Source organism: Lethenteron reissneri, chromosome 42 (genome assembly GCF_015708825.2).
Source record: "Lethenteron reissneri isolate LAM-NWPU_2019-01 chromosome 42, ASM1570882v1, whole genome shotgun sequence".
NCBI classification, from domain to species: domain Eukaryota; kingdom Metazoa; phylum Chordata; class Hyperoartia; order Petromyzontiformes; family Petromyzontidae; genus Lethenteron; species Lethenteron reissneri.
This window is the reverse complement of record NC_083820.1, coordinates 6,829,370-6,847,695: the sequence shown is the minus strand read 5'-3', so window position 1 is coordinate 6,847,695 and position 18,326 is coordinate 6,829,370. Positions and strand designations below refer to the sequence as shown.

Here is an 18,326-nt window from a genome sequence, read left to right as displayed (position 1 = left end):
TGCCACCACCCGACACAGCCGACTAGTAAGGTTTGTCGCGTAAACAGAACGTGGCCAATTCGTCACTATTACAGCACACCAGTGTGTTGGAGAGCCAAGCCACAACATTTACACTCCGAGTACGTCCCCACAGTCTGCAAGGCTGTACGGGCAATCTCTATCGCTGACTTTCATGCGCGGCCAGACCTTACCCCGATGGGATCTGTGCAGTCCTTTGTTTGTCTCACTGTGTGTACGCCCGTGCGTGCACTGCGTCACAACTCTGGCCAGCTGGGTTCAATTCCCGCCCATGGATAGCCGAGCTAATCCTGAGATGTGGCACACTCGTTTACAGAAAACGCACACGAACTCTCTTACCTTAATTTGTAACTCACGATACTATATTCTCCAAAACGACGCTAACGTTTAGTGGGCGCTATGTATTCCTGGATACAATTTTGCGCTGAACTAGAACCCATGTGTTAAAGAGAGGAGTCCCTGTCCATAACGCCGGGCAGTTCACCAGCATTGAGTCAAGGAAGCCTCATTGTGCTGATGAATCGATGCTGTTGACATTATTAACTTACACATTGCCGTAGGGCCGATGGGGTTGTGTGCAGGATACGTTTATTTAATGTGACGACAGATACTGTACATATATGAAGATTTAATTCATAATTGATTTTGTTTTACAGACGCTAGCCACCCGCACACGTTCTTTGGACGTAACCGCCCGTCCGACCGACCGTCCCTCCAGCCAGCCAAACTTTGTTTTCGTATATAACACGAACAACGCCCGTGTACATTGTCTGCTCCTCTTAATGTGAATCGGCGCCCTCTACCTCATTGCGGGCGGTGTTGAGCAATCATCGGGCGTGTGCGGCGCGTCAAGACGGAGAATATTGGTGAACGAGGCGAGGTGGGCGGTGGTGGAGCGCGGTCACTGAGGAGGTTGGGTGACTACTCTTTGGTTCTTTCGGTAAAGTGACGTATCAAGAGAAAATAATAAATTAAATACTAGCATACGACGTTTCGATTGCAACACAAGCAATCATCATCAGGTAGAAATGAAATATAAACACAAATCTAGTATATTTAGAAATGTAATGTAATACAACAGAGAGTCGGATAACATAACAGTCAACACCCTACCTGATTGATTACGTTCTTCCTGAGAATGCTAAATTTGAGAGAGAGATAAAACACAGAACCAGATAGACAGCCATATAAGCAGAGACAGATATCACAGAGATACATAGAGAGAGAGACGTACATAGGCACACAGAGAAACCACGCCTCTGTGTCTATGTCTCTGGTTCAGTGTTATATCTCTCTCTCAAATTAGCATTCTCAGGAATGAACGTAATCAACCAGGTAGGGTGTTGACTGTTATGTTATCCGACTCTCTGTTGTATTACATTATATTTCTAAGTATACTAGATTTGTGTTTCTATTTCATTTATACCTGATTATGATTGCTTGTGTTGCAATCGAAACGTCGTATGCTAGTATTTAATTTATTATTTTCTCTTGATACGTCACTTTACCGAAAGAACCAAAGAGTAATTCCTGCAGTCACGAAAGCTCCAAATAAGTACGAGGTTGGGTGACTTCTCCCCCCTCCCTCCCCTACCCCCCCTCCCTCCCCCACCCCCCTCCCTCCCCCACCCCCACCCCCACCCCCCCCCGCCCCCCCCCTCCCTCCCCCACCCCCACTACCCCCCCCGCCCCCACTCCTCGCGTGGCCGCGTTTCTTCAAAGCGCGTCGCTTGGCGCTGCTTCGCTGCTCCTGGAACGCGTCCACTTCGATCACTCGGCGACAACGCAGCAGCTACGGACGTTTCGGCAACGACGTATCATGGGAATTTAGTACGGATTAGAATACCGCGCACGCATTCGGCTTTCGCGACCAATATTATCCATAATAGAGTTTGTTTTGCGTGCGTGTTAGATCGCGTAAAAATTATAAATGCGTCGTGAAACCCGCCACCACCCGACGCAGCAAATTAGTAAGATTTGTCACGTCAACAGAACGTGGCCAACTAGGACAGCACACCGGCGTGTTGGAGAGTAAACCAACTCTGTCTGTCGCCTAATGAGGCTGCTTGTAATTACCGGCGAAACGTCGTTCTCGAATTGTAAATGTTGTGGGTTTACTCGCCAACACACCGGTGTGCCGAACTCGTAACTAATTGGGATGTTGTTGTTTACGTGGCAAAACTTACTAATTGGCTGTGTCGGGTGGTGGCGGGTTTTACGACACATTTTTTATTTTACGCGATCTAACCAAAACAAACCCCTCTATTATGGAGACTAACACACTCGCGCCCACTCTCCCCGACCACCTTTGTATCTCCGCGAAACATTGATGATTCATCTTTCTGCTGATCCAGGAAAAATGCACCGTTGATATACCACCAACCGTTGTTGTTCATAATCATTTTTATCGTGGCGACTGTGATCATCCAGAACGGACCGTAAAAATATAACGACGCAATGCCCGATCCACAAATACCAAGGAGACATCACAGCTCCTGACGCGGTTTTCTGGCTTTCTTTCGTTCCGTACGTAGCCAACCACGCTAATCGGACGTGCGTTCATCGGTATTCACACGCGAGGCTCGTCCATTGGCCATGATCCGCTTGAATGCATCACGTTACAATATAGCACACGACCACACAATACACGTGTTTTTGCGTCTATACATCCGATTATCACGGTGGGCTACGTACGATGCAAAATAAGTTCAACATACGTATGGACGTGCGTTAATAAACAATCGGGGAAAAGAAAAAATGCACGTAGTCGGCAGGATTCGAACCTGCGCGGGGAGACCCCAATGGATTTCTAGTCCATCGCCTTAACCGCTCGGCCACGACTACCTTGCACCAAATATTTCACATGTGCGTAACTGACCGCACACCTGTGGAAATTCCCGCCCTGTCCATCCGTGATGATGATGACGATCGTCATCCTGCACTGTCCGTCATTATCAATAGCCACGTTCTGTTATCAATCATTATCACAATCAGCTTCAGTAACAAGGGCATTGACAGGCTTCATCGTGCAGTGAAAAGACAATGGTTGATGTTGATGGAAATGCTGATGATGTTGAAGACGGATAACGGATGATGAGATTTGAGAAGATAATCAAACATTAGCGATCGTAAATATGAACGAGGTGACTGATTATGATCATAATGGACAATGGATGATCAATATGTACAATGGCGAGTGATGCAACTGATGAAGATAATCATGAAATGATGGCAAATGCCTGCTGATACTCTTGCTATTGCTGCTGAGGCGAGAGAGATTAATTGAACCATGTTAACATCATCATGAAGGACTCGTTTATCACCGTCTCTCGCTGTCCATCATCTCACTCTCGTCTCTCGGAGGTGGTCGTCATCTCAGCAGTGGTCGCTCCTGTCAGCCTGACGTCTCATCAACACAGTCTCGTCCGTTGGCCGTCATCTCTGCTCATCATCTCTGCTCATCATCTCTGCTCATCATCTCTGCTCATCATCTCTGCATCACGAATCTCTCTCGAATATTGTAAGTGCGATTAAGAAAAGACAAACTGAAAATAATTAAAATCATTGCGTAGTCGGCAGGATTCGAACCTGCGCGGGGAGACCCCAATGGATTTCTAGTCCATCGCCTTAACCGCTCGGCCACGACTACCTTGCAACGGCACCTTCACACGAGCGTACCTGGCCGCACACCTGTGACAATTCACGCACAGGTACTTGATCGAAGAGTGTGACCCTTAAAAGCTGAGAGAAAAACACGCGGCAAGAGCGCTTCCAATTACAAAAAAACTCAATACACTCGTGCCAGGCTAGGTGCGCTTAGAGACGAAGTCAAATGATGGAGTCAGTCTCGATGGCAAAGGGTCACGGGACCTTCATCCAGCAGTGGATAGGACGTAACTGACTGCAGTCAAAGGCTACAGCTACTGTTGCTACTGTTGTTGCCGCTGCTCACGATGATCGACAATGACTGATGATGGCAAATTGCTGCTGCTAGTTCTGGTGATGGCGATGATTGTCATAAACATTGGTGAATGGTGATGTTGACTGAACTAGTGGAGGTCCAGTGGGCTCTGACACTGTGGAGGTCAAGTAGACTGTGACAGTGTGGAGGTCCACAGTGGGCTCTGACACTGCACAGCTGCACGCATTCCCTGTGCTGTGGCAGCTGCTGTTGATGGCTCCGATGCCACGCGAGTCTCGGCAAGGCCTCCACCTGTGCAGGTGCGAGGTAGTCGTGGCCGAGCGGTTAAGGCGATGGACTAGAATCCATTGGGGTCTCCCCGCGCAGGTTCGAATCCTGCCGACTACGCAAATGAAATACTTTTAGATTAATTATTAGATTCAAAATTAACTTACGTGTATTCTATATTTAGAAGAATACGTATTTTGTATAAATATGCGACGATTATTATTGTAAACTTGTATTACATTGTTGTTAATATGTGCGTTTAATAAACTCGTTATTTATTTTACGAAAAGAATCGCCTGCTCCAAACTTTTGCGATTCTTGATTGTCAATGAGATAATCTCCGATTTATGTTAAGTTCCCTGATGCATGGTTCCTCTCTCTGCCGCTCAGTGCAATTCCAAGCCTGCCTTTCTCCACGCTTTTGAGTGTCCATCGTATGTGGTTTATTTAAAACAATGTAAAAAGAATATTGCGTAGTCGGCAGGATTCGAACCTGCGCGGGGAGACCCCAATGGATTTCTAGTCCATCGCCTTAACCGCTCGGCCACGACTACCTTGCACCTGATATTTCACATGTGCGTAACTGACCGCACACCTGTGGAAATTCCCGCCCTGTCCATCCGTGATGATGATGACGATCGTCATCCTGCACTGTCCGTCATTATCAATAGCCACGTTCTGTTATCAATCATTATCACAATCAGCTTCAGTAACAAGGGCAGCGACAGGCATCATCGTGCAGTGAAAAGACAATCGTTGATGTTGATGGAAATGCTGATGATGTTGAAGACGGATAACGAATGATGAGGTTTGAGAAGATAATCAAACATTAGCGATCGTAAATATGAACGAGGTGACTGATTATGATCATAATGGACAATGGATGATCAATATGTACAATGGCGAGTGATGCAACTGATGAAGATAATCATGAAATGATGGCAAATGCCTGCTGATACTCTTGCTATTGCTGCTGAGGCGAGAGAGATTAATTGAACCATGTAAACATCATCATGAAGGACTCGTTTATCACCGTCTCTCGCTGTCCATCATCTCACTCTCGTCTCTCGGAGGTGGTCGTCATCTCAGCAGTGGTCGCTCCTGTCAGCCTGACGTCTCATCAACACAGTCTCGTCCGTTGGCCGTCATCTCTGCTCATCTCTGCTCATCATCTCTGCTCATTATCTCTGCATCACGAATCTCTCTCGAATATTGTAAGTGCGATTAAGAAAAGACAAACTGAAAATAATTAAAATCATTGCGTAGTCGGCAGGATTCGAACCTGCGCGGGGAGACCCCAATGGATTTCTAGTCCATCGCCTTAACCGCTCGGCCACGACTACCTTGCAACGGCACCTTCACACGAGCGTACCTGGCCGCACACCTGTGACAATTCACGCACAGGTACTTGATCGAAGAGTGTTTCCCTTAAAAGCTGAGAGAAAAACACGCGGCAAGAGCGCTTCCAATTACAAAAAAACTCAATACACTCTTGCCAGGCTAGGTGCGCTTTGAGACGAAGTCAAATGATGGAGTCAGTCTCGATGGCAAAGGGTCACGGGACCTTCATCCAGCAGTGGATAGGACGTAACTGACTGCAGTCAAAGGCTACAGCTACTGTTGCTACTGTTGTTGCCGCTGCTCACGATGATCGACAATGACTGATGATGGCAAATTGCTGCTGCTAGTTCTGGTGATGGCGATGATTGTCATAAACATTGGTGAATGGTGATGTTGACTGAACTAGTGGAGGTCCAGTGGGCTCTGACACTGTGGAGGTCAAGTAGACTGTGACAGTGTGGAGGTCCACAGTGGGCTCTGACACTGCACAGCTGCACGCATTCCCCGTGCAGTGGCAGCTGCTGTTGATGGCTCCGATGCCACGCGAGTCTCGGCAAGGCCTCCACCTGTGCAGGTGCGAGGTAGTCGTGGCCGAGCGGTTAAGGCGATGGACTAGAAATCCATTGGGGTCTCCCCGCGCAGGTTCGAATCCTGCCGACTACGCAAATGATATACTTTTAGATTAATTATTAGATTCAAAATTAACTTACGTGTATTCTATATTTAGAAGAATACGTATTTTGTTTTATAATGCGACGATTATTATTGTAAACTTGTATTACATTGTTGTTAATATGTGCGTTTAATAAACTCGTTATTTATTTTACGAAAAGAATCGCCTGCTCCAAACTTTTGCGATTCTTGATTGTCAATGAGATAATCTCCGATTTATGTTAAGTTCCCTGATGCATGGTTCCTCTCTCTGCCGCTCAGTGCAATTACAAGCTTGCCTTTCTCCACGCTTTTGAGTGTCCATCGTATGTGGTTTATTTAAAACAATGTAAAAAGAATATTGCGTAGTCGGCAGGATTCGAACCTGCGCGGGGAGACCCCAATGGATTTCTAGTCCATCGCCTTAACCGCTCGGCCACGACTACCTTGCACCTGATATTTCACATGTGCGTAACTGACCGCACACCTGTGGAAATTCCCGCCCTGTCCATCCGTGATGATGATGACGATCGTCATCCTGCACTGTCCGTCATTATCAATAGCCACGTTCTGTTATCAATCATTATCACAATCAGCTTCAGTAACAAGGGCATCGACAGGCTTCATCGTGCAGTGAAAAGACAATGGTTGATGTTGATGGAAATGCTGATGATGTTGAAGACGGATAACGGATGAGGATAATGAGGTTGGAGAAGATAATCAAACATTAGCGATAGTAAATATAAACGAGGTGACTGTTTATGATCATAATGGACAATGGATGATCAATATGTACAACGGCGAGTGATGCAACTGATGAAGATAATCATGAAATAATGGAAAATGCCTGCTGATACTCTTGCTATTGCTGCTGAGGCGTGAAAGATTAATTGAACCATGTAGACATCATCATGAAGGACTCGTTTGTCACCGTCCATCATCTCGCTCTCGTCTCTCGTAGGTGGTCGTCTTCTCAGAAGTGGTCACTCCTGTCAGCCTGACGTCTCATCACCAGTCTCGTCCGTTGGCCGTCATCTCATCATCACGAATCTCTCTCGAATATTGTGAGTGCGATTAATAAAAGACAAACTGAAAAGAATTAAAATCATTGCGTAGTCGGCAGGATTCGAACCTGCGCGGGGAGACCCCAATGGATTTCTAGTCCATCGCCTTAACCGCTCGGCCACGACTACCTTGCACCTGCAGCTTCAATGGGCGTAACTGACCACACACCTGGGGAATTCAATCGCGATCCATCCATCCATGATGGTGATGATGATTGTCATCCTGCACTGTCCGTTATCATCAAAAGCCACGTTCTGTTGTCAATCATTATCATAATCAGCTTCAGTAGCAACAGCATCAGCAGCCTCCATCGCGCAGTGAAAGACAATGGTTGCTGTTGATGATAATGCTGATGATGTTGAAGACGGATAACGGATGAGGATGATGAGGATTGAGAAGTTAATCAAACTTGGCGATAGTAAATATGAACGAGGTGACTGATGATCAGAATGGACAATGAATAATGGATGATAAAGATGTGCAATGGCGAGTGCTGCAACTCATGAAGACAATTATGAAATGTCTGGTGATGCTGCTCCTGGTGGTTGTGGTGATTAATGAGAGACAAAGGTTGATGATGATAATGATACAAAATGGCTGATGGCTATCACTGCAATCCTCAAGCTTCGTCAGTGCATCAACACTGTGGAGGTCCAGTGGGCTCTGACACTGTGGAGGTCAAGTAGACTGTGACAGTGTGGAGGTCCACAGTGGGCTCTGACACTGCACAGCTGCACGCATTCCCCGTGCTGTGGCAGCTGCTGTTGATTTGTCCGATGCCACGCGAGTCTCGGCAAGGCCTCCATCTGTGCAGGTGCAAGGTAGTCGTGGCCGAGCGGTTAAGGCGATGGACTAGAAATCCATTGGGGTCTCCCCGCGCAGGTTCGAGTCCTGCTGACTACGAGGTCGTTGCGTGTATTCTATTCTTTTTTCTATTTATTTTTCTACGCACATGTTCTACGCACATGTTGGCGTCGATATATGCAAATGGGTGTATATTGCAGTCAATTCTCGATTTGCAGTCAATTGTCAAGAGGTTTATGATGAGAAGTCATGACGGCCGATGGATGAGACTGATGATGGAATTCCATCCAACGGTGATAACGTGCCCGAGACGCGAGCAGGACTGAGATTAAGTTGTTGCGTAACGTTACGAGGGCATGAGAAGAAGCGACAGCTTTGGGAGACAATTATCCAGCAGATTATTTCACTGCCACAAAAATGATATTACAGTCGACATTTCATGCAAAGATCCTTCTGCACAGCACATAGAGAGGCCAGAGAGGGAGACTGAGCCATTTATATATCATCATCCGTGATCTATCCACTGCTGGATGACGGACTCGTTTGGTTGTCACCGTCTCTCGCAAACCATCATCTCACTCTCTGCTCTCATCAGTGGTCGTCCTCTCAGCAGTGTTCGCTCCTTTTTAAGCTGCCGTTTCATCACCAGTTTCGTTCATCGGCCGTCATCTCTCATCATCTCATCATCACGAGTCTCTCGACAATGCTGCAAGTGCGTTAAAAAAAAAGGGAGATAAATCAAACAAATGTGCTGCGTAGTCGCCAGGATTCGAACCTGCGCGGGGAGACCCCAATAGATTTCTAGTCCATCGCCTTAACCGCTCGGCCACGACTACCTTGCACCTGCAACTTCACATTGGGCGTAACTGACCACACACCTGTGACAATTCCCGCGCTGAAAATCCGTGATGATGGTGATGACGATTGTCATCCTGCACTGTCCGTCATCAATAGCCACGTTCTGTTGTCAATCATTATCATAATCAGCTTCAGTTGCAACGGCATCAACAGCCTCCATCGCGCAGTGAAAAGACAATGGTTGCTGTTGATGATAATGCTGATGATGTTGAAGACTGATAACGGATGAGGATGATGAGGATTGAGAAGTTAATCAAACTTTGGCGATAGTAAATATGAACGAGGTGACTGATGACCATAATGGACAATGGATGATCAATATGTACAATGGCGAGTGCTGCAACTAATGAAGACAATCTTGATTTGAAGCTTTCGTGACTGCAGGAATCCATATTCTTTGGTTCTTTCGGTAAAGTCACGGAAGTATAAAATAAATCAATCACGACGTTTCGATCGCAACACAAGCAGTCGTCCTCAGGCGGCAAAAATACAATTCAGCAGTGGAACTGCTAAACCAGCGAGAGAGCTGTTACAGCAAGAGGTTATATATGTGGCGATGGGCAAGCAAGCGGGGTCTGAACTGGAAAGCAATTCCACCCACCGGACGCAAGCACGTCAGCTCTGTTAATGGTATTAATGGGGGAGATTAGGGAAAGAAAGATTAGGGAGGGGGATTAGCATGAATGAGCTTCCGTCGCCGCATAAGAGTATCATGCCGCATATGCGCACAACAGCAGTGTTCATGAGAGATTAGTACCATAATAGGTGCAATCCAAAGGGCATGTGAGCATGAGAGTGCAATCCAAAGGGCATGTGAGCATGAGAGTGAAAAAATTCTCAAATGTCTGGTGATGCTGCTCCTGTTGGTTGTGGTGATTAATGAGAGACAAAGGTTGATGATGATAATTATATTAAATGGCTGAGGGCGATCACCACAATCCTCAAGCTTCGTCAGTGCATCAACACTGTGGAGGTCCAGTGGGCTCTGACACTGTGGAGGTCAAGTAGACTGTGACAGTGTGGAGGTGCACAGTGGGCTCTGACACTGCACAGCTGCACGCATTCGCCGTGCTGTGGCAGCTGCTGTTGATGGCTCCGATGCCACACGAGTCTCGGCAAGGCCTCCACCTGTGCAGGTGCAAGGTAGTCGTGGCCGAGCGGTTAAGGCGATGGACTAGAAATCCATTGGGGTCTCCCCGCGCAGGTTCGAGTCCTGCCGACTACGAATTAGCTTTCTTCTATTTATTTTCCCTTTTTCTTTTCTAAAAGCACATACATAATTTGCAGAGAGACTTGTGATGATGGGAAATGACGGCCGATGGACGAGACTGGTGATGAAACGGCAGCATAAAAAGGAGCGAACACTGATGAGAGTAGAGAGTGTGAGATGATGGTCTGCGAGAGACGGTGACAACAAAACTAGTCCGTCATGTAGCAGCGGATATATCACGGATTATGATGTATCTACGTCTCTGGCCTCTCTATGTGCTGTGCAGAAGGATCTTTGCATGAAACGTCACCTGTAATATCATTTTGAGGCAGTGAAATTATCTGCTGGATAATTGTCCCCCCAAAGCTGTCGCTAATTCTCATGCCCTTGTAACGCAACAACTTCATCTCAGTCCTGCTCGCGTCTCGGGCACGTTATCCCCACCATCAGTGGTCGTCCTCTCAGCAGTGTTCGCTCCTTTTTATGCTGCCGTTTCATCACCAGTCTCGTCTATCGGCCGTCATCTCTCCTCATCTCATCATCACGAGTCTCTCGACAATGGTGCACGTACGTTCAAAAAGAAAAAGGGAGTGAAATCAAACAAATGTGCTGCGTAGTCGGCAGGATTCGAACCTGCGCAGGGAGACCCCAATGGATTTCTAGTCCATCGCCTTAACCGCTCGGCCACGACTACCTTCCTCTTGCAACTTCACATGGGCGTAACTGACTGCACACCTGTGGAAATTCAAGCACTTTCCACCCAAGATGATGATCGTCATCCTGGACTGTTCGTTATCATCAATAGCCACGTTCTGTTATCAATCATTATCACATTCAGCTTCAGTAACAAGAGCATCGACATTCTTCATCGTGCAGTGAAAAGACAATGGTTGATGTTGATGGAAATGCTGATGATGTTGAAGACGGATAACGGATGATGAGGTTTGAGAAGTTAATCAAACTTGACCACAATACCTGTAGTCGGAATGCAAACAAAAAGCACAACTCTGATAATGTATGCACTGTCCTTGAAATGTATTGGTCCACACCCGAGACAGCTTTTTTTAGAACCTAGTCTCACATGGTGTTGGACCAGATTACGCCAAAGGCGCACAACTCAAACATGACTCCTTGTGAAAAAAAAGGTGACAGTTTTGTTGCCAGAAAAAAGGGTAAAAAAATTATTATCATATATTGCTACTGGCAAAGGAGGTTCCAATGGTGGCATCAACAGCCTCCATCGCGCAGTGAAAAGACAATGGTTGCTGTTGATGATAATGCTGATGATGTTGAAGACTGATAACGGATGAGGATGATGAGGATTGAAAAGTTAATCAAACTTTGGCGATAGTAAATATGAACGAGGTGACTGATGACCATAATGGACAATGGATGATCTATATTTACAATGGCGAGTGCTGCAACTAATGAAGACAATCTTGATTTGAAGCTTTCGTGACTGCAGGAATCCATATTCTTTGGTTCTTTCGGTAAAGTCACGTAGGTAAAAGATAAAATCATTCACGACGCTTCGATCGCAACACAAGCGGTCGTCCTCAGGCGGAAAAAAAATAATCCAGCAGTGGAACTGCTAAACCAGCGAGAGAGCTGCTAAAGCAAGAGGTTATATATGTGGCGATGGGCAAGCAAGCGGGGTCTGAGTTGGAAAGCAATTCCACCCACCGGACGCAAGCACGTCATTTGTGTTAATGGTGTTAATGGGGGAGATTAGGGCGAGAGGGATTAGGGAGGGAGATTAGCATGAATGAGCTTCCGTCGCCGCATAAGAGTATCATGCCCGCATATGCGCACAACAGCAGTGTTCATGAGAGATTAGTAACATTAGAGGTGCAATCCAAAGGGCATGTGAGCATGAGAGTGCAATCCAAAGGGCATGTGAGCATGAGAGTGAAGACAATTCTTGAATGTCTGGTGATGCTGCTCCTGGTGGTGGTTGTGGTGATTAATGAGAGAAAAAGGTTGATGATGATAATGATATAAAATGGCTGATGGCGATCACCACAATCCTCAAGCTTCGTCAGTGCATCAACACTGTGGAGGTCCAGTGGGCTCTGACACTGTGGAGGTCAAGTAGACTGTGACAGTGTGGAGGTGCACAGTGGGCTCTGACACTGCACAGCTGCACGCATTCCCCGTGCTGTGGCAGCTGCTGTTGATGGCTCCGATGCCACGCGAGTCTCGGCAAGACCTCCACCTGTGCAGGTGCGAGGTAGTCGTGGCCGAGCGGTTAAGGCGATGGACTAGAAATCCATTGGGGTCTCCCCGTGCAGGTTCGAATCCTGCCGACTACGCAAATGATATACTTTTAGATTAATTATTAGATTCAAAATTAACTTACGTGTATTCTATATTTAGAAGAATACGTATTTTGTATAAAAATGCGACGATTATTATTGTAAACCTGTATTACATTGTTGTTAATATGTGCGTTTAATAAACTCGTTATTTATTTTACGAAAAGAATCGCCTGCTCCAAACTATTGTGATTCTTGATTGTCAATGAGATAATCTCCGATTTATGTTAAGTTCCCTGATGCATGGTTCCTCTCTCTGCCGCTCAGTGCAATTCCAAGCCTGCCTTTCTCCACGCTTTTGAGTGTCCATCGTATGTGGTGTATTTAAAACAATGTAAAAAGAATATTGCGTAGTCGGCAGGATTCGAACCTGCGCGGGGAGACCCCAATGGATTTCTAGTTAATCGCCTTAACCGCTCGGCCACGACTACCTTGCACCTAATATTTCACATGGGCGTAGCTGATCGCACACCTGTGACAATTCCCGCCCTGTCCATCCGTGATGATGATGACGATCGTCATCCTGCACTGTCCGTCATTATCAATAGCCACGTTCTGTTATCAATCATTATCACAATCAGCTTCAGTAACAAGGGCATCGACAGGCTTCATCGTGCAGTGAAAAGACAATGGTTGATGTTGATGGAAATGCTGATGATGTTGAAGACGGATAACGGATGATGAGGTTTGAGAAGATAATCAAACATTAGCGATCGTAAATATGAACGAGGTGACTGATTATGATCATAATGGACAATGGATGATCAATATGTACAATGGCGAGTGATGCAACTGATGAAGATAATCATGAAATGATGGCAAATGCCTGCTGATACACTTGCTGCTGAGGCGAGAGAGATTAATTGAACCATGTAAACATCATCATGAGGGACTCGTTTATCACCGTCTCTCGCTGTCCATCATCTCACTCTCGTCTCTCGGAGGTGGTCGTCATCTCAGCAGTGGTCGCTCCTGTCAGCCTGACGTCTCATCAACACAGTCTCGTCCGTTGGCCGTCATCTCTGCTCATCTCTGCATCACGAATCTCTCTCGAATATTGTAAGTGCGATTAAGAAAAGACAAACTGAAAATAATTAAAATCATTGCGTAGTCGGCAGGATTCGAACCTGCGCGGGGAGACCCCAATGGATTTCTAGTCCATCGCCTTAACCGCTCGGCCACGACTACCTTGCATCGGCACCTTCACACGAGCGTACTTGGCCGCACACCTGTGACAATTCACGCACAGGTACTTGATCGAAGTGTGACCCTTAAAAGCTGAGAGAAAAACACGCGACAAGAGCGCCTCCAATTACAAAAAAACTCAATACACTCGTGCCAGGCTAGGTGCGCTTTGAGACGAAGTAAAATGATGGAGTCAGTCTCGCTGGCAAAAGGTCACGGGACATTCCCAGGTGGGAAGACCTTCATCCAGCAGTGGATAAGACGTAACTGACTCCAGTCAAAGGCTACGGCTACTGTTGCTACTGTTGTTGCCGCTGCTAACGATGATCGACAATGACTGATGATGGCAAATTGCTGCTGCTAATCCTGGTGATGGCGATGATTGTTATAAACATTGGTGAATGGTGATGTTGACTGAACTAGTGGAGGTCCAGTGGGTTCTGACACTGTGGAGGTCCAGTAGACTGTGACAGTGTGGAGGTCCACAGTGGGCTCTGACACTGCACAGCTGCACGCATTCCCCGTGCTGTGGCAGCTGCTGTTGATGGCTCCGATGCCACGCGAGTCTCGGCAAGGCCTCCACCTGTGCAGGTGCAAGGTAGTCGTGGCCGAGCGATTAAGGCGATGGACTAGAAATCCATTGGGGTCTCCCCGCGCAGGTTCGAATCCTGCCGACTACGCAAATACTATACTTTTAGATTAATTATTAGATTCAAAATTAACTTACGTGTATTCTATATTTAGAAGAATACGTATTTTGTATAAATATGCGACGATTATTATTGTAAACCTGTATAACATTGTTGTTAATATGTGCGTTTAATAAACTCGTTATTTACTTTCCGAAAAGAATCGCCTGCTCCAAACTGTTGCGATTCTTGATTGTCAATGAGATTATCTCCGATTTATGTTAAGTTCCCTGATGCATGGTTCCTCTCTCTGCCGCTCAGTGCAATTCCAAGCCTGCCTTTCTCCACGCGTTTGAGTGTCCATCGTATGTGGTTTATTTAAAACAATGTAAAAAGAATATTGCGTAGTCGGCAGGATTCGAACCTGCGCGGGGAGACCCCAATGGATTTCTAGTCCATCGCCTTAACCGCTCGGCCACGACTACCTTGCACCTGATATTTCACATGGGCGTAACTGACCGCACACCTGTGGAAATTCCCGCCCTGTCCATCCGTGATGATGATGACGATCGTCATCCTGCACTGTCCGTCATTATCAATAGCCACGTTCTGTTATCAATCATTATCACAATCAGCTTCAGTAACAAGGGCATCGACAGGCTTCATCGTGCAGTGAAAAGACAATGGTTGATGTTGATGGAAATGCTGATGATGTTGAAGACGGATAACGGATTAGGATAATGAGGTTGGAGAAGATAATTAAACATTAGCGATAGTAAATATAAACGAGGTGACTGTTTATGATCATAATGGACAATGGATGATCAATATGTACAACGGCGAGTGATGCAACTGATGAAGATAATCATGAAATAATGGAAAATGCCTGCTGATACTCTTGCTATTGCTGCTGAGGCGTGAAAGATTAATTGAACCATGTAGACATCATCATGAAGGACTCGTTTGTCACCGTCCATCATCTCGCTCTCGTCTCTCGTAGGTGGTCGTCTTCTCAGAAGTGGTCGCTCCTGTCAGCCTGACGTCTCATCACCAGTCTCGTCCGTTGGCCGTCATCTCATCATCACGAATCTCTCTCGAATATTGTGAGTGCGATTAATAAAAGACAAACTGAAAAGAATTAAAATCATTGCGTAGTCCGCAGGATTCGAACCTGCGCGGGGAGACCCCAATGGATTTCTAGTCCATCGCCTTACCCGCTCGGCCACGACTACCTTGCACCGGCAGCTTCACATGGGCGTAACTGACCACACACCTGGGGAATTCAATCGCGATCCATCCATCCATGATGGTGATGATGATTGTCATCCTGCACTGTCCGTTATCATCAATAGCCACGTTCTGTTGTCAATCATTATCATAATCAGCTTCAGTAGCAACAGCATCAGCAGCCTCCATCGCGCAGTGAAAAGACAATGGTTGCTGTTGAGGATAATGCTGATGATGTTGAAGACGGATAACGGATGAGGATGATGAGGATTGAGAAGTATATCAAACTTGGCGATAGTAAATATGAACGAGGTGACTGATGATCAGAATGGACAATGAATAATGGATGATAAAGATGTGCAATGGCGAGTGCTGCAACTCATGAAGACAATTATGAAATGTCTGGTGATGCTGCTCCTGGTGGTGGTTGTGGTGATTAATGAGAGACAAAGGTTGATGATGATAATGATACAAAATGGCTGATGGCTATCACTGCAATCCTCAAGCTTCGTCAGTGCATCAACACTGTGGAGGTCCAGTGGGCTCTGACACTGTGGAGGTCAAGTAGACCTGTGACAGTGTGGAGGTGCACAGTGGGCTCTGACACTGCACAGCTGCACTCATTCCCCGATGATGACGAATGCCATCGAGCATTGTCCATCAACATCAATTGCACAGCTGCACGCATTCCCCGTGCTGTGGCAGCTGCTGTTGATTTGTCCGATGCCACGCGAGTCTCGGCAAGGCCTCCATCTGTGCAGGTGCAATGTAGTCGTGGCCGAGCGGTTAAGGCGATGGACTAGAAATCCATTGGGGTTTCCCCGCGCAGGTTCAAATCCTGTCGACTACGCAATAATTGTAATTATTTTCCTATGTCCTTTTTTTATCGCACTTAAAATATTCATGACAGATTCGTGATAATGAGCAGAGATGACGGCCACTGGACGAGGCTGGTGATAAGACGTCAGGCTGACAATAATAGTGATTTATTTATTTCTATTATTACTTTTAGTAAATTTTCATTTCATTTTTTGCCTACGTGACATTACCGAAAAAACCTAAGAGTATGAATCCTTGCAGTCACGAAATCTTCAAATCTAGAATCTACATAGTTCAATTAATCTCTATTGCCTCAGCAGCAACAGTATCAACAGGCATTTTCCATCATTTTATTATTATCGTCATCAGTTGCATCACGCGCCAATGTATATCTTGATCATCCATTGTCCATTATGATCATCATCAATCACCTCATTCATATTTACTATCGCCAAAGTTTGATTAACTTCTAAATCCTCATCATCCTCATCCGTTATCCGTCTTCAACATCATCAGCATTTAAATCAACATCAACCATTGTCTTTTCACCGCACGATGAAGTATGTCGATGCCCTTGTTACTGACGCTGATTGTGATAATGATTGATAACAGAACGTGGCTATTGATAATGACGGACAGTGCAGGATGACGATCGTCATCATCATCACGGATGGACAGGGCGGGAATTCTACAGGTGTGTGGTCAGTTACACCCATGTGAAGCTGCAGGTGCAAGGTAGTCGTGGCCGAGCGGTTAAGGCGATGGACTAGAAATCCATTGGGGTCTCCCCGCGCAGGTTCGAGTCCTGCCGACTACGAGGTCGTTGTGCTTTATCTATACTTTGACCACTCTTTTTCTACACACATGTTGACGTCGAAATACGCAAATGACTGTGTACTTACTATATTGCAATCAATCGTCAAGATATTTATGATGGGTGAGACTGATGATGGAATTCCATCCAAAGGTGACAACGTGTCCAGGACGCGAGCAGGACTGCGATGATTTTTTTGCATCACAAGGGCATGAGAATTAGCGACATCTTTGGTGGACAATTATCCAGCAGATGATTTCACTGCCTCAAAAATGATATAACAGGCGACGTTTCAAGCAAAGATCCTTCTGCACAGCACATAGAGAGGCCAGAGAGGTAGATTGAACCATTTATAGATCATCATCCTTGATCTATCCACTGCTGGATGACGGACTCGTTTGGTTGTCTCTCGCAGTCAATCATCTCACTCTACACTGCTGTGTTCGCTCCTTTTAAGGTTGCCCACTCATCACCAGTCTCGTTCATCGGCCGTCATCTCTCCACATCTCATCATCACGAGTCTCTCGACAATGCTGCACGTGTGTGCAGAAAAGAACAAGGGAAAATAATAAAACAAGAGTGTTGCGTAGTCGGCAGGATTCGAACCTGCGCGGGGAGACCCCAATGGATTTCTAGTCCATCGCCTTAACCGCTCGGCCACGACTACCTTGCACCTGCACCTTCACACGTGCGTAGCTGACCGCACACCTGTAACATTTCCGCCCTGTCCATTCGTGATGATGATGACGATCGTCATCCGACACTGTCCGTCATCATCAATAGCACGTTCTGTTGTCAATCATTATCATAATCAGCTTCAGTAGCAACAGCATCAGCAGCATCCATCGCGCAGTGAAAAAACAATGGTTGCTGTTGATGATAATGCTGATGATGTTGAAGACGGATAACGGATGAGGATGATGAGGATTGAACAGTTAATCAAACTTGGCGATAGTAAATATGAACGAGGTGACTTATGATCAGAATGGACAATGAATAATGGATTATAAAGATGTCCATTGGCGAGTGCTGCAACTGATGAAGATAATCATGAAATGATGGAATAAATGTCCGGTGATACTGTTGCTAGTACTACTGATGGTGGTGGTTGTGGTGATTAATGAGCGACAAAGGTTGATGATGAAAATCATGATGATAGACAATGGCTGATGGTGATAACCACAATCATCAAGCTTCCTCA

The 18,326-nt window shown here is 46.1% G+C and overlaps 20 non-coding genes across 20 annotated transcripts; 7 read left to right on the top strand and 13 right to left on the bottom strand.

Moving 5' to 3' along the window:
* Positions 1-2,780: 2,780 nt before the first annotated feature.
* On the bottom strand, positions 2,781-2,862 carry TRNAS-AGA (transfer RNA serine (anticodon AGA)). The gene has a single exon. It is a non-coding gene; the product is annotated as a tRNA-Ser (tRNA).
* A 723-nt stretch (positions 2,863-3,585) lies between these two features.
* Positions 3,586-3,667, bottom strand: TRNAS-AGA (transfer RNA serine (anticodon AGA)). Its single transcript has one exon. It is a non-coding gene; the product is annotated as a tRNA-Ser (tRNA).
* Positions 3,668-4,679: 1,012 nt separating this feature from the next.
* On the bottom strand, positions 4,680-4,761 carry TRNAS-AGA (transfer RNA serine (anticodon AGA)). The gene has a single exon. It is a non-coding gene; the product is annotated as a tRNA-Ser (tRNA).
* A 707-nt stretch (positions 4,762-5,468) lies between these two features.
* Positions 5,469-5,550, bottom strand: TRNAS-AGA (transfer RNA serine (anticodon AGA)). Its single transcript has one exon. It is a non-coding gene; the product is annotated as a tRNA-Ser (tRNA).
* A 579-nt stretch (positions 5,551-6,129) lies between these two features.
* TRNAS-AGA (transfer RNA serine (anticodon AGA)) lies at positions 6,130-6,211 on the top strand. Its single transcript has one exon. It is a non-coding gene; the product is annotated as a tRNA-Ser (tRNA).
* A 352-nt stretch (positions 6,212-6,563) lies between these two features.
* On the bottom strand, positions 6,564-6,645 carry TRNAS-AGA (transfer RNA serine (anticodon AGA)). Its single transcript has one exon. It is a non-coding gene; the product is annotated as a tRNA-Ser (tRNA).
* Positions 6,646-7,310: 665 nt separating this feature from the next.
* On the bottom strand, positions 7,311-7,392 carry TRNAS-AGA (transfer RNA serine (anticodon AGA)). The gene has a single exon. It is a non-coding gene; the product is annotated as a tRNA-Ser (tRNA).
* A 693-nt stretch (positions 7,393-8,085) lies between these two features.
* Positions 8,086-8,167, top strand: TRNAS-AGA (transfer RNA serine (anticodon AGA)). The gene has a single exon. It is a non-coding gene; the product is annotated as a tRNA-Ser (tRNA).
* Positions 8,168-8,822: 655 nt separating this feature from the next.
* TRNAS-AGA (transfer RNA serine (anticodon AGA)) lies at positions 8,823-8,904 on the bottom strand. The gene has a single exon. It is a non-coding gene; the product is annotated as a tRNA-Ser (tRNA).
* Positions 8,905-10,069: 1,165 nt separating this feature from the next.
* Positions 10,070-10,151, top strand: TRNAS-AGA (transfer RNA serine (anticodon AGA)). Its single transcript has one exon. It is a non-coding gene; the product is annotated as a tRNA-Ser (tRNA).
* Positions 10,152-10,748: 597 nt separating this feature from the next.
* Positions 10,749-10,830, bottom strand: TRNAS-AGA (transfer RNA serine (anticodon AGA)). The gene has a single exon. It is a non-coding gene; the product is annotated as a tRNA-Ser (tRNA).
* A 1,536-nt stretch (positions 10,831-12,366) lies between these two features.
* On the top strand, positions 12,367-12,448 carry TRNAS-AGA (transfer RNA serine (anticodon AGA)). Its single transcript has one exon. It is a non-coding gene; the product is annotated as a tRNA-Ser (tRNA).
* A 352-nt stretch (positions 12,449-12,800) lies between these two features.
* TRNAS-AGA (transfer RNA serine (anticodon AGA)) lies at positions 12,801-12,882 on the bottom strand. The gene has a single exon. It is a non-coding gene; the product is annotated as a tRNA-Ser (tRNA).
* Positions 12,883-13,557: 675 nt separating this feature from the next.
* On the bottom strand, positions 13,558-13,639 carry TRNAS-AGA (transfer RNA serine (anticodon AGA)). The gene has a single exon. It is a non-coding gene; the product is annotated as a tRNA-Ser (tRNA).
* A 595-nt stretch (positions 13,640-14,234) lies between these two features.
* TRNAS-AGA (transfer RNA serine (anticodon AGA)) lies at positions 14,235-14,316 on the top strand. The gene has a single exon. It is a non-coding gene; the product is annotated as a tRNA-Ser (tRNA).
* A 352-nt stretch (positions 14,317-14,668) lies between these two features.
* Positions 14,669-14,750, bottom strand: TRNAS-AGA (transfer RNA serine (anticodon AGA)). Its single transcript has one exon. It is a non-coding gene; the product is annotated as a tRNA-Ser (tRNA).
* Positions 14,751-15,415: 665 nt separating this feature from the next.
* Positions 15,416-15,497, bottom strand: TRNAS-AGA (transfer RNA serine (anticodon AGA)). Its single transcript has one exon. It is a non-coding gene; the product is annotated as a tRNA-Ser (tRNA).
* A 763-nt stretch (positions 15,498-16,260) lies between these two features.
* On the top strand, positions 16,261-16,342 carry TRNAS-AGA (transfer RNA serine (anticodon AGA)). Its single transcript has one exon. It is a non-coding gene; the product is annotated as a tRNA-Ser (tRNA).
* A 704-nt stretch (positions 16,343-17,046) lies between these two features.
* TRNAS-AGA (transfer RNA serine (anticodon AGA)) lies at positions 17,047-17,128 on the top strand. The gene has a single exon. It is a non-coding gene; the product is annotated as a tRNA-Ser (tRNA).
* A 582-nt stretch (positions 17,129-17,710) lies between these two features.
* TRNAS-AGA (transfer RNA serine (anticodon AGA)) lies at positions 17,711-17,792 on the bottom strand. The gene has a single exon. It is a non-coding gene; the product is annotated as a tRNA-Ser (tRNA).
* Between the last annotated feature and the right edge of the window lie 534 nt (positions 17,793-18,326).